Below are 11,319 nucleotides of genomic sequence, written 5' to 3'. Positions count from 1 at the left end.
CTTTCAATATTCATTTTTAATATAATCCAGATTGCTCTGAATGGATCATTCAGGCCCCTCTTTCTTAAGTTCCTGTGTCTCTTGATGAGACATCCTTAACTGTAATCTTAGCAAATGGCAAGTCAATGACATATCTTTTTCTACAAGTAGACCAAAAGTCTGGAGTGGTAGAGTCAGACTTAATTATCTATCTTATCTGACATCACCAGACTCAAGGCTGTCACCAAATATATAATTAAAACTCTTTGGCCTATTTAAACTTCAATATATGTAAAAATAAATAACCTGGATCAATAGGTTTTAATATTACCGGTATATTTATACTTGTATTCTATCATGCTTATAATAATTTGTTGGTTCATTTGGATCTTTAGCACTTTACAGTGCTTATGGGGCCACGGATTAAAACATTTGTTAAACATATTTGCTAATCCCTAAACTTTGTTGTTTTTGTCATTTCCTCTTTACTTATCTCCAGGAGATAAAAAGCTTTCTTTCCTCTTGGGTATCATTATTAGAAAACATCCTAATGGTTTTAATGTTTCCATTTTTAAGACACTAAGTAGTACGTGTGAAGTCTGTGGGGTCTATTTATAAATGTTTTCACCCAAGATTTTCCTAACATTTACCCAGAATTTACACAAATTTTACATTGGTCTCAAATAGAAAAATGTGTGAATCAACTTTTTCTCAAGATTAATGGATTATTCTAATTGAATTCAATGTGAAATATTTGTACATCTTGAGTAAAGGTTGGGTAAATCATGAGTGTTTAAAAAATATTTTTACTCAGCATCTTGGAAATTGTCTTAATAAAGCAGTTGTGCACTGGACAGGGATTGAAAATCAACTCACATTTGTGATCAAATTATGCTGTGCAATAATGAGGCTGAAAGCAGAATGGGTAGGGTACATTTTAAAAGTAGTGTTAGCATTCGGCAGGGTTTTTAAAAAATAATATTTGGCACTGCAACTCCTTCATCAAATATCAGATTACCAGCCTAGGGTTCAAAGTCCAACTCTACCAAAATGTCTTTACAAAAATCTCCTCCCTTCTACCTATTTTTTTTTTACATCAAACATATTACTAACCCTCTATAGCATTGCACTGATTGCAATTGCACAAGTCATTGCTCAGAACCAGACGCTGCTTCTTCTTCAAGTTGAATGACAGCCAACACCATTTAAGCCACTTTCTGTGAGCCCAGAAGGTCAAGGGAGCAATACCTGGGTACTCATCACCAAGCCTCTCTGGACACGCAGGAGAATGGTATAGTAAAATGGCAGCAATGTTACTATGTGAGCACTATTCTTCATCACTGAAGACCACTCACTTCTGTCACAGGAAGAACCAACATGGTCACTTTGATACAAAATGTGCATATCAGTAGCAGATATACCGTAGGCCCCAATCATGGTTGCAAGCTTCTGTATTCAACCTGCTAATTATGGAAAAACTTTTAGTTTTTTATCCTGGCATGGCCTCTATATAACACTTTCCTTGTGTCCAATTGTAGGATGTAATGGGTTTTTCGTTCGGTCAGTTGTTTGAGATTTCTTGGTGGAAGACAAGAAAGAGTTCTCTAATTCCCTGTGAAGAGATGAAGGCAGCTGGGACGTTCTGTGGCACTACAATATAGCAAACCCAAGGATAAATCAGAAATGAAAAAAGCAATACAAAGGAGGTAGCTTGCATTATCAAAAAATACATCATGCTGAAGAACTAGTTCGTTTCTGGAACCCTTGCCGTTTTTCTTTAGTCAGATTTGCTGTTAGTTTTTTACCTTTGATTTATCTGCAGACATCCACTAATATTTACCCACCTGGGCGTTACACTGATGTCTAGATTTCTGTACCAAAAGTGGTACACTGTTTTTCATTAATTTTTTTTTTTAAATTGTAGACCTGTAACTTACAGAAATATGTCTGAACAGGGTTCTAGTAGATATCCTGAATATAAAAAATGTTTGAAACACACAATCATGTAAAAAAAAAAAAAATTACTTTTATTAAAATGAATAAAAGACACAAAAATCAGCTTAAACAAGAATACATAAATAAATCAAAAATACTGAAAATGCGATAATTCGGTATACTGTAAAGTAATATATTTTTCTAAAACACCTGCCTAGTGTCCAACAGTCCAATGTCACAAACCTATAGACAAAACCACATAAATATATTTTGTATTATTTTGTATTGGAATGGATACAGGACTTTGTATCGAATCCAATACAAAATATTTGAATTTCCCGCTACGACCCCCATCGACGGGCGCACGCACGGACATCATCAGGAATCGCCGAGGGACGCGTACGCGAACGCCGGGTATTCTAATTCTTTCCAAACTTCTGTACTTCCATGCAAAAAGTGTTAATTTTTTTACATGGAAATTTATTTTAGATTGTAGGCTATAATTCACCGAATTACTCAATATTTACTTATAATTCATTACCGCATAACTCACAACTCAAAATATAATATAATAACTCAAAATATGTCCAAAATTTTATAAATTTAAAAATATTTTTTTTTTATAAAACATAAAAAAAAATCTTAAAAAAAAAAAACCTTTAAAAAAAATCTTAAAAAAAATAGTGTATAATGTAATGTAATTGTACAGTAGCTTATATAATATATATATAATACAATTATATATATATTATATAAGGATTTCTTTGTATTTGACTCAACACAGCTTTTTTTGTATTGCGCTCAATGCAAAGCGATTTGAATTTCCCGCCTCCAGCCCGCACCGACGCATGCAGAGACGTCACCGGGAAACCCCGGAGATTGTCACTGCACTCGCCGGGAGAAGAAGCAAGATAGAGGACGTGTCCGGAGGAGCTGCGGGGAGAAGGTGAGTATTTTTTTTTAGAGATGGAAGCTGGAACAGAACAGATGATCACAGCGGGGACCAGGTAAGTTAATGCATTTAACCACCCGACAAAAGTTCGGGTTTAATGATTTTTGCAATTTTTTTTACCCCGAACCAAGGTCGGGTTTAACGGTCGGGTGGTTAAAGCTGAATTCCAATCGACAATAAAAATAAGGCTATGCACACACTTCTAATTTGAACTTGTAATAGATGAATAAATGAGTGTTGTACAAACAGCACTATTCTGTTCTATGGGGAGGGGAAGACAAGCAAGCAGCACCCAACTGTGCTCCCCTCCTTTAACATGCAAAGTGGTTGTTCCTGATCAGTCATTCACTAATCTGCCAGGAGGTATCAATAAATGACATTGGGTGACCACATGTACATGTACCAGATTTTCATCCAAAACAAGCATGACGTACATCTCAGGCGATGATTATCTGATGTGTGTAAGCAACCTTACTTTCCTCTGATCTGTCTTACTTTCCTCTATCCTCTCACATACAATGCAGGACTGCTGGTCCTGTAAAGTATGTGATAATGTTGGCGATGCTGTGACACCATGAGGGAGGAAGCCTTCAGGAGCAAACAATATGTTAACTTCTGCCTACTTTTCATCGAATTCTATTCACATGACAACTTAAACAATACAGTCAGGATGCATTCACACAAGGTACAGAGACACAGCGCATAAGCATTACATTGTGACCCACCAACATTATTCTTTGCCCCGTGGATGAAATAAGTATTTCGTCCTTGAAGTGTGGGTGGGGGAGGCAGTAGATTGTAGTTCAACTTTAACTTCTATTTCAGTTAAAGAGAACGAAACAAAGCCATTTGTTTTTCGATTGTCTGTATGATGTTGCTTCCCAAACTTGTGCTCAAAAGATGATTCTCCTTGCATGTTCTATTTATTGTGTGTCTGTGGGTGGCATCTGTAATCTGTCACTTTTTTCAGATAATCAGCCACTGAGTGACAGCAGTATTTCAACAGCAGCAATGCACAGTGAGTGGCTGATCTCACCCTTACTGTGGTCTGTCCAATTTTTTTGTTTTGTTTAGCCTGACTACCCCATCACTGCAGTTAAGGCAATTAACCTCTTGTAAAACACACAATTAAGCATTCAGCAGTTCTGGAACACTTATTGATTTGCATGTTTATTTAGGAATAACATGAAAACAAAGCTCAACCCCCTTTGCTTCCCCAAATTATGTCATTGAGTGATTAGCAGATGTACATTCTATTGCGTAGCCTGTATTTGATTTTGGAAATTTGGAGAGTTAAAAAAAATCTGCTTTTAAGATTCAACAAGTTTGATTTATATACATACATAGAGAAGAAGACAGACATACAGACAGGCTACAAAACAAAAAGTAACAGTATACTCATTTTAGTAGCTTGAGTTATTTATGCTACGGTAGCTTGCTACTATTAATACAAAGAATTATTATATCGAACCAATGATTTAAAAAAAAGCTTGCAGGTCTGGATACTATTTTAAAGAAATATAACTGGAATGGAAGCAAAACAGATAGATTTGTTTGACCTTAAATTGCTGTAAAAAAAAAAAAAATGCCATCATTAGGGGATCATTTTTAAAACTCACTGCGAAAGGTCACTTACTGTACAAATAACAGCAGGTAAATAATTACTTTGAAAAAGTAAGGTGACCTAAAGTGACTCTGTCATGTTGAAATTATGAGGCTGCCCTATTATCTGTCCTGAAACAAATGCACGTATTTACAGCATACGTACAAAATCTGTGGCTTGTGTTTTGGTAGGCACAGCTGGTTGCAGGGTAGCAATGTCTAAAACTGAACAAAATTGAAATTGAGCATATATGAAAAGGGGTGTTTGGGATGCCAAAAGGTCTTTATTTACCCAACATGGATGAGCCACCCTTCCAATTAGCAAAATATATTATTAACACCCTTATATTTAAATGGGTGTTTCTGATCCCAAGATTCCAATGGATCATCTTAAACCACAAATATTATATATATATATATATATATATATATATATATATATATATATATTATACATAAACATGAATGCAGCTTGTAACGGCATATTGGGAGGCTGCAATCAAAAGACATTACTAAATCGCGAATAATAGCACCCAGAAAATTGCATGGTTTGCATATAATTGTTATTCCTTGTTTGATGCATTTTGTGTAATTGTTTCCCATTTTTCAGATACAGTATTAAGGACCAAACAAAAAAAAACAGAATACATATTTAGGTTTAAGGCCAATAAGGATATCATCAATGCTCATAGTTAACCAATGATAGCTATCACAAAAATCCTCCCTTGTTGCAGTTATACACAGAATAGATATTAAACAAACGTTTAAATACTCTTTAATTGAGCCTGATTCATGTAGACTATACAAGGCTGGAGAGGATACATGTTCATCAGTGAAGCTGAGCGATCCAGCAAACCTGTAATGGATCTAGTCCAGGATTCAAAACATTTGCTAGCAAATAGCAAGTGACATTGAAGAAATCCATGGATCACCCAGCTTCACTGATGCTGTGTATCCTCTTCAGCCTTAGCCAGCTTTAATAAATCAGGTCCATTAAATTTCACTTTTCCCAATGATATATTATACCAACTTTCTGCCTTACTGTCCAAATATCTCACACTGTTCATACAATTGTCTGCTCCATAAAAGTATACAATTTTAGTGGGTAATAAAGAAACTCTGAAAGACTTTTTAGTGAATCTTACATTCTCTGCTGGGGAATCTTCTAGATCCATTGTTTTTAATGGGTGTGAATGATTCTCCAACAATGAATGTTTCGATAAATGTCAGATTTGCAGCTTTATAAATGGACCTCCATGTTTTGCTTGGATTGGTATGAACAATTGGCACATGGGTTGTATAGCAGTACTATTTGTTACTGCTCCACATAAAGCAGAAATTGTACCTTAGGAGGGAAACTGCTGCATACTGCTGCAATTTTTTAATAATGTGTTCCTATATTCCTGATTATATAAACTATTGGAATAAACATTGACTAATGTGTAAACCCTCACCATTTATGGTTAACATATGGCATAAATAAATATACATATTAATGTTCTGCTACATTTGTAACCAAATAAGCATCAGATTTGTGTCATTTGGTACTGTTTATTTTTTAAATTGAATTTGTTTGTGAATAGTTTAAAACTGACAGCTCTAAGAAAGTGAGTTTTTCTTTTATCTACATAAAGCCAGCCAAGCCAAGCAGCAGGCTTGGGAAGTAAACATTTGCTATTCCTGTTTAACATAATGACTCAATCTTGATTTAAACCAAGTTATTACTTTAAATGCGGACAGCTGGCTAACTGGACCCATTACAAGTAAGTAGACATGTAATATGACAGGTTAACAATGGTATTGTCTGCTTTTAATGTCTTAATGGTGATAGCAAATTGCAAAGAATATATCATGTTGGGATCATCCTGTTACTAAAAATCTGTGCACATTTTCTAACAATGTGTTCTTCAAAATGTTGAAGAGTTTAGCAAGGATTCTATACTAGAATGGACAATCTGTCATTTGTGCAGAGACAGAAGGAACAAACAGAAGGCCCCCAAAATTTGGGTTTCATTGGAATTAGAGGTATAGGTAGAGCTAACAGTGGTTATAGAGCATCTGATTAATATTCCTGCATTGGTAGTGCAATAGTATCTGTTACTTGATTTGAAAGACCGCCTATGGGATACTTTCTTGAATCCCTTTGCTCAGATATTAACATTTATACATACTAAAAATGGCATTCCTGAAATACTAAGTAACCTAGCACCTCACCTAGGCTTTATTATCTGTTCTTTCTGATTGGAGACAGAAGTGGCTTGTGCAATGCACAAAATCCAAAGTTAGATATTGAGATTTCAAAATAAATTTGTTAATTGCTCAACACAAAGACTGCATACAGGAAAAATAGAATATTTGTTGTAAATGGTTTCATAACTATCCTCTTGCAATACCCAAAAATACTTAGCATATAGAAATCTTTGCACATGGTTGGATCGTTGAAGTTAGCAGAACTTCCTATCATTTATTAAACTAAGTGAAATATTCATTCACTTTGCTATATGAAAAGGCTATATTCCTTTAGTAAATCAAACTCCTTGTCTCAAAGGGTGGTTAACTTTCTAAAAAAAAAAAAGTGAAGCATCTTTATAGTACATGTAAACCATACCTGAATGACGTTTAGTTTGCTCAATTGCTGTTTACAATAAACTGTCACGTCTTTCTTTTAATAAAATACATGTCTTTGTCTTTCATCTCTGTTATAACTTAATATTGCTGCTCCCCATGTTTCTTTGTTGCTGCTTGCACTCTGCATGTACACCACTGAAAGCTTCACCACATCTCTCAACAGATTTCCTTTTGGTGACAAAGGTGGACCATGCCTGCATATGTGTTAAAAACAGCGACTTTACCCTATAACATGACCTCAATTGCAGGATCTAAAGATATTTATTAAAAGCTGCAGTTTTAAAAACATTATGTAAGAAATGTAAAACTTGCCCTGGACCAAAAGGGATTTACAACTGTGATTAAGCATAAAGACATTTTCATAGAGGCAGACACTAATTTATTATTATTAATTTTATTATTATTATTATGAAACAGGATTTATATAGCGCCAACATATTACGCAGCGCTGTACATTTAATAGCGATTTCTTTTAAAGCTTATCAAATAATAGATTTTGTTACTGTAAAGTGAATTTACATGACTTGTAACCAATTATTTACAACAAGTACATGTTGATCTTTCTAGAAATATAGTGTCATTGTCAGTTCCTGTAAGTTAAATTGAAAGCCTAATGTTATTTTTCTTGCAACCTATCTTCTGTAAACTACATGTCCATATCAGTAACAACAAAAGCTTTTCTCTACATATAGTGGAAAAAGTAAAAGTAGTCGACCAGAGATGGTTAGGGCTCTATTTATAAAACAGGGGATTTGACATTCCCTCAAACATTCCCTGGTGGGAATCTCTTCTTTATGTTTTTTTTTGTTTTTTTTTGAAAGATTAACAGGTGAAAACTAAAGCAGTAATAACATCCATGAACTGCATTGACTTGCAGACTTAAAAATTAAAACTATGTATATTTAAATAATATATAGAAAATACTTGATTTTATGAATGCATCTCTTATTTGTCTGTTTTTTGTATGATGTTGTTATTATTATTCTTAATATTATTGCCATGGTTTTGTTACCTCTGGTTATGTCTGTAATACATTTTTTTCTCCAATAAAAATTAAAGTATGAAAAAACTTATATATACTTTTGAAAAATGTTTTTAAAATAATTTGAAATAATTCTTGAAACACACTTTAAATATATATTTTGCTATATGTATAATCATAAGTGTCTTCCCTGCACAATGCCTGGACTTGCTGATAGCTTTCCCAAGCATGATCCATTATATAAAATTGGAAAAGCTAGCAGGGAAAGAAGTCCTGAGCAGTTTGAAAGGACTCATTTGGTAGGAATTTCTTTCTGACAGATTGTTAACAACTACCTGCTCCCAATGGTAGTTTAGTGGCTTCAATTTCCCCCCCAGGTTTCCTTTGGAAAAGTGGAAAACAAATTTTTACTTAAACTGCCATATCTTTAACATTCTTGTTGGCCATTACTAATCTAATTTCTTGGGCATCTTCGGAAGCCAGTCTGCCTGACATATGTATTTGTTCTTTTCTGACATGAGGCAGGTCTGGTTGGTGTTGAATAGCCATAAGCCAGAGGCAGACAGTGAAGCCCTTTCCCTCTCAACACTCCTTTAACTCAGACCAGACAGATTGTGAAGGAATGGAAATTAACTTAACCTTCCCTCCTTAGGAAAAGAGTGGGGTGAGTGAAAAAAGAGGGGATCTTTTTTTTCTTAGGACAATGGAAACAAGAAAGAGAAGCAAGTGACAAATTACAGCAAATTGTCTCTGGAACAATACAGGCCCTTTCGCCGACCTAAATGTGTTGATGTGTTGGAAGATCATTTGAATCTTTACATTTCTTGTTTACCTTTCTGTTTTCTCACAACTAACAACTAAGAGCAAGACGCAAAATGTATGATAATGTATAATTTACAATAAAACATTATATACATTATTATTATATTATATTGCTTTCTGTAACTACACAATTTGTGCTTTTTTTGCACTAGCTAGATTTCATTCACTGTCTATATCCAACCATCCATTGGGTAGCTAGATTTCAAAATAGATTAGCAAAATAGAATGCAGCATACCCTAATATTTTATTCATCTTCTCTTTCAGTCTCTCCATGCCTAAAATGATGATGCTGTGTGTGGCTAGTATATTTTCATAGTGTGATAGCAAGGGTACTCAGTTAAAGTGGAACTAAACCGAAAATAAAAAAATCATACTTACCTTTAATTCCACAGATCCTCGATAGGGACCCACAACGTCCTGAAAACTTTCTTCGTCCAGACGGAGAGAAAGTGCCAGGAGCCACCATCTTGATCAGTCTTCTTCCTTGCCCAGACGTGGGATTGGGTGACATAGTCTGCTGTAATGAGGAAAAAAAGAGTGCTGATCTCACTGTGCAGGGTTGTTTACCCTTTTATGTAAAACTGAAATTTTGGTGATAGGTCCGTTTTAACAGGGATAAAATAGGGAAAGAACAAAGCAGATGACTTTGGAGAACAGAAGTAACAAATCCAGCCCTGGTCAGCACTTTGGCTGGCCGGGAGACCATTGAGTTCTACAATGCCGACAATCTTCCAAGGCCTACAGAAAGCAGAGGAATAACCTCATCAGTGTGCATTGAAAGTTGTTGGTGGGTGGTGAGCTTTTGCATTAATTGTTAGGTATGCTCAGCATACTTGCCAATTTTGGCACACATTTACTATTTGTTGCAACCTACAGTAATCACAGTTTCAGGATTCTGACCCCACTGCATCCCCAAAGATGTTAACTTTGCTGCCAAATCTTCTGGGTTTACTGCAATCCTCGTTGGCCATTGGGCAGTAACTGATAATGCAGCTCCTACACGTTACAGTTTAATATTCTTTTCTTGGTGCTGCTAAGAATACTAACTTTTTTGACATCATGTTTGACCAATAGATTTGGTATGTAAATCTTTAAATAAGCATAGCCATAATAACTATTGTGAACAAATAAAGAATTTCATATGTTTTGTTGCTGAAATTACAGTAATAACAGTAGGGGTTTTGTGCAGGTGAGTGAAAAAAATTATGTTTCCTTAGGTGAGAACAAAACAGAGAAAATAATGCAATGGAATCGAAAAGTAAACCTACAAATGAACGTGCCCATAGACATAACATAGTCATATCAAAAGATCCGGCAACAGAATGCCCATTTAAGAAAATCAAGTGCTTTGGCCTTCTCTTTGGGATGTCATTTGTGAAGATTCAGCCTACCAGACTAATGTTGACTATATAATAATCTATTTATGTCCAAAGAAATTAGGATACCAATGAACTGAGACACATCTTTTTTTTTTTTTTAACTAAATATTAACCTTAGCCCCTTAATGCGTAAATAAACGGTAGAAATAAAAAAATGCAATCAGACAAGTTCTTTATTTTAATCTGCAATAAAATAAACATGCATGCCTGATTACATGCCTGATTTTCACCCACCTATCCATGCTCCGGCTCAAATGTCATTTTCATCTATTCCTCTTCCAGGTATTGGATATTTGGCCATCGCTTGGCCAGGCCGGGATGATGCAACTGATATACTTGCATTCAATCCTGGCATATCTGGGCATCTTGCACTGAGCTCCTGCATGGATGTGTGCATGGGCTGCTCTGTCTATTTTGAAAAGAAGATTGTGAACAGGCTGCTTTAATACACCTGTTTACATTTGTGGGACTATCTCTTAAAGTGGAACCAAAGCTGTAAAACTCACCTATCAGGGTGCTACCATCTTCCTTTCTTTTCCCATTTAGAGACAATCTTTGACAATCTTGATTGGCTGTGCCAGGGTGGCAAAACTCCTGTGCAGGCATGCAGGAGCTCATCTGTCCCTGGTACACACAAGTGAAGTCAGGATTGCCTGTATAACAGTGCGTATATTCAGCTTTTTCACTTTTCACTGGTGTGATCAGGCAAATAAGATGGGTTTATGCATAAGGGCCATCGCCTGTCCCTTTCTGCAATAACCACCTGCCTGATCCTATATTTTGTAAATTGGGACATTAGGTCCACTTTAAACATCTCCAGCTTTTAGAAGTGGTCTTATGGAAATCTTAAAGTGCCCAGGATAAAGGCACAGCTAGCAATAGCAAGATTTAGCTCACAAGTTATAAAAATAAGGGATAGGTAAGCAAGGTAAGTGTTCTTTGTTCTGAAAGTACATTTTAAAAATGTGCAACATGAGTTTTTTTTATTTCTCTACTATATCAGTTATATAAACAGAATGTTAAATAATGTTTTTTCTCT

The sequence above is a fragment of the Pyxicephalus adspersus genome, chromosome 5 (genome assembly GCF_032062135.1).
Source record: "Pyxicephalus adspersus chromosome 5, UCB_Pads_2.0, whole genome shotgun sequence".
Lineage (NCBI taxonomy): Eukaryota > Metazoa > Chordata > Amphibia > Anura > Pyxicephalidae > Pyxicephalus > Pyxicephalus adspersus.
Note: the sequence above shows the minus strand (reverse complement) of the source record.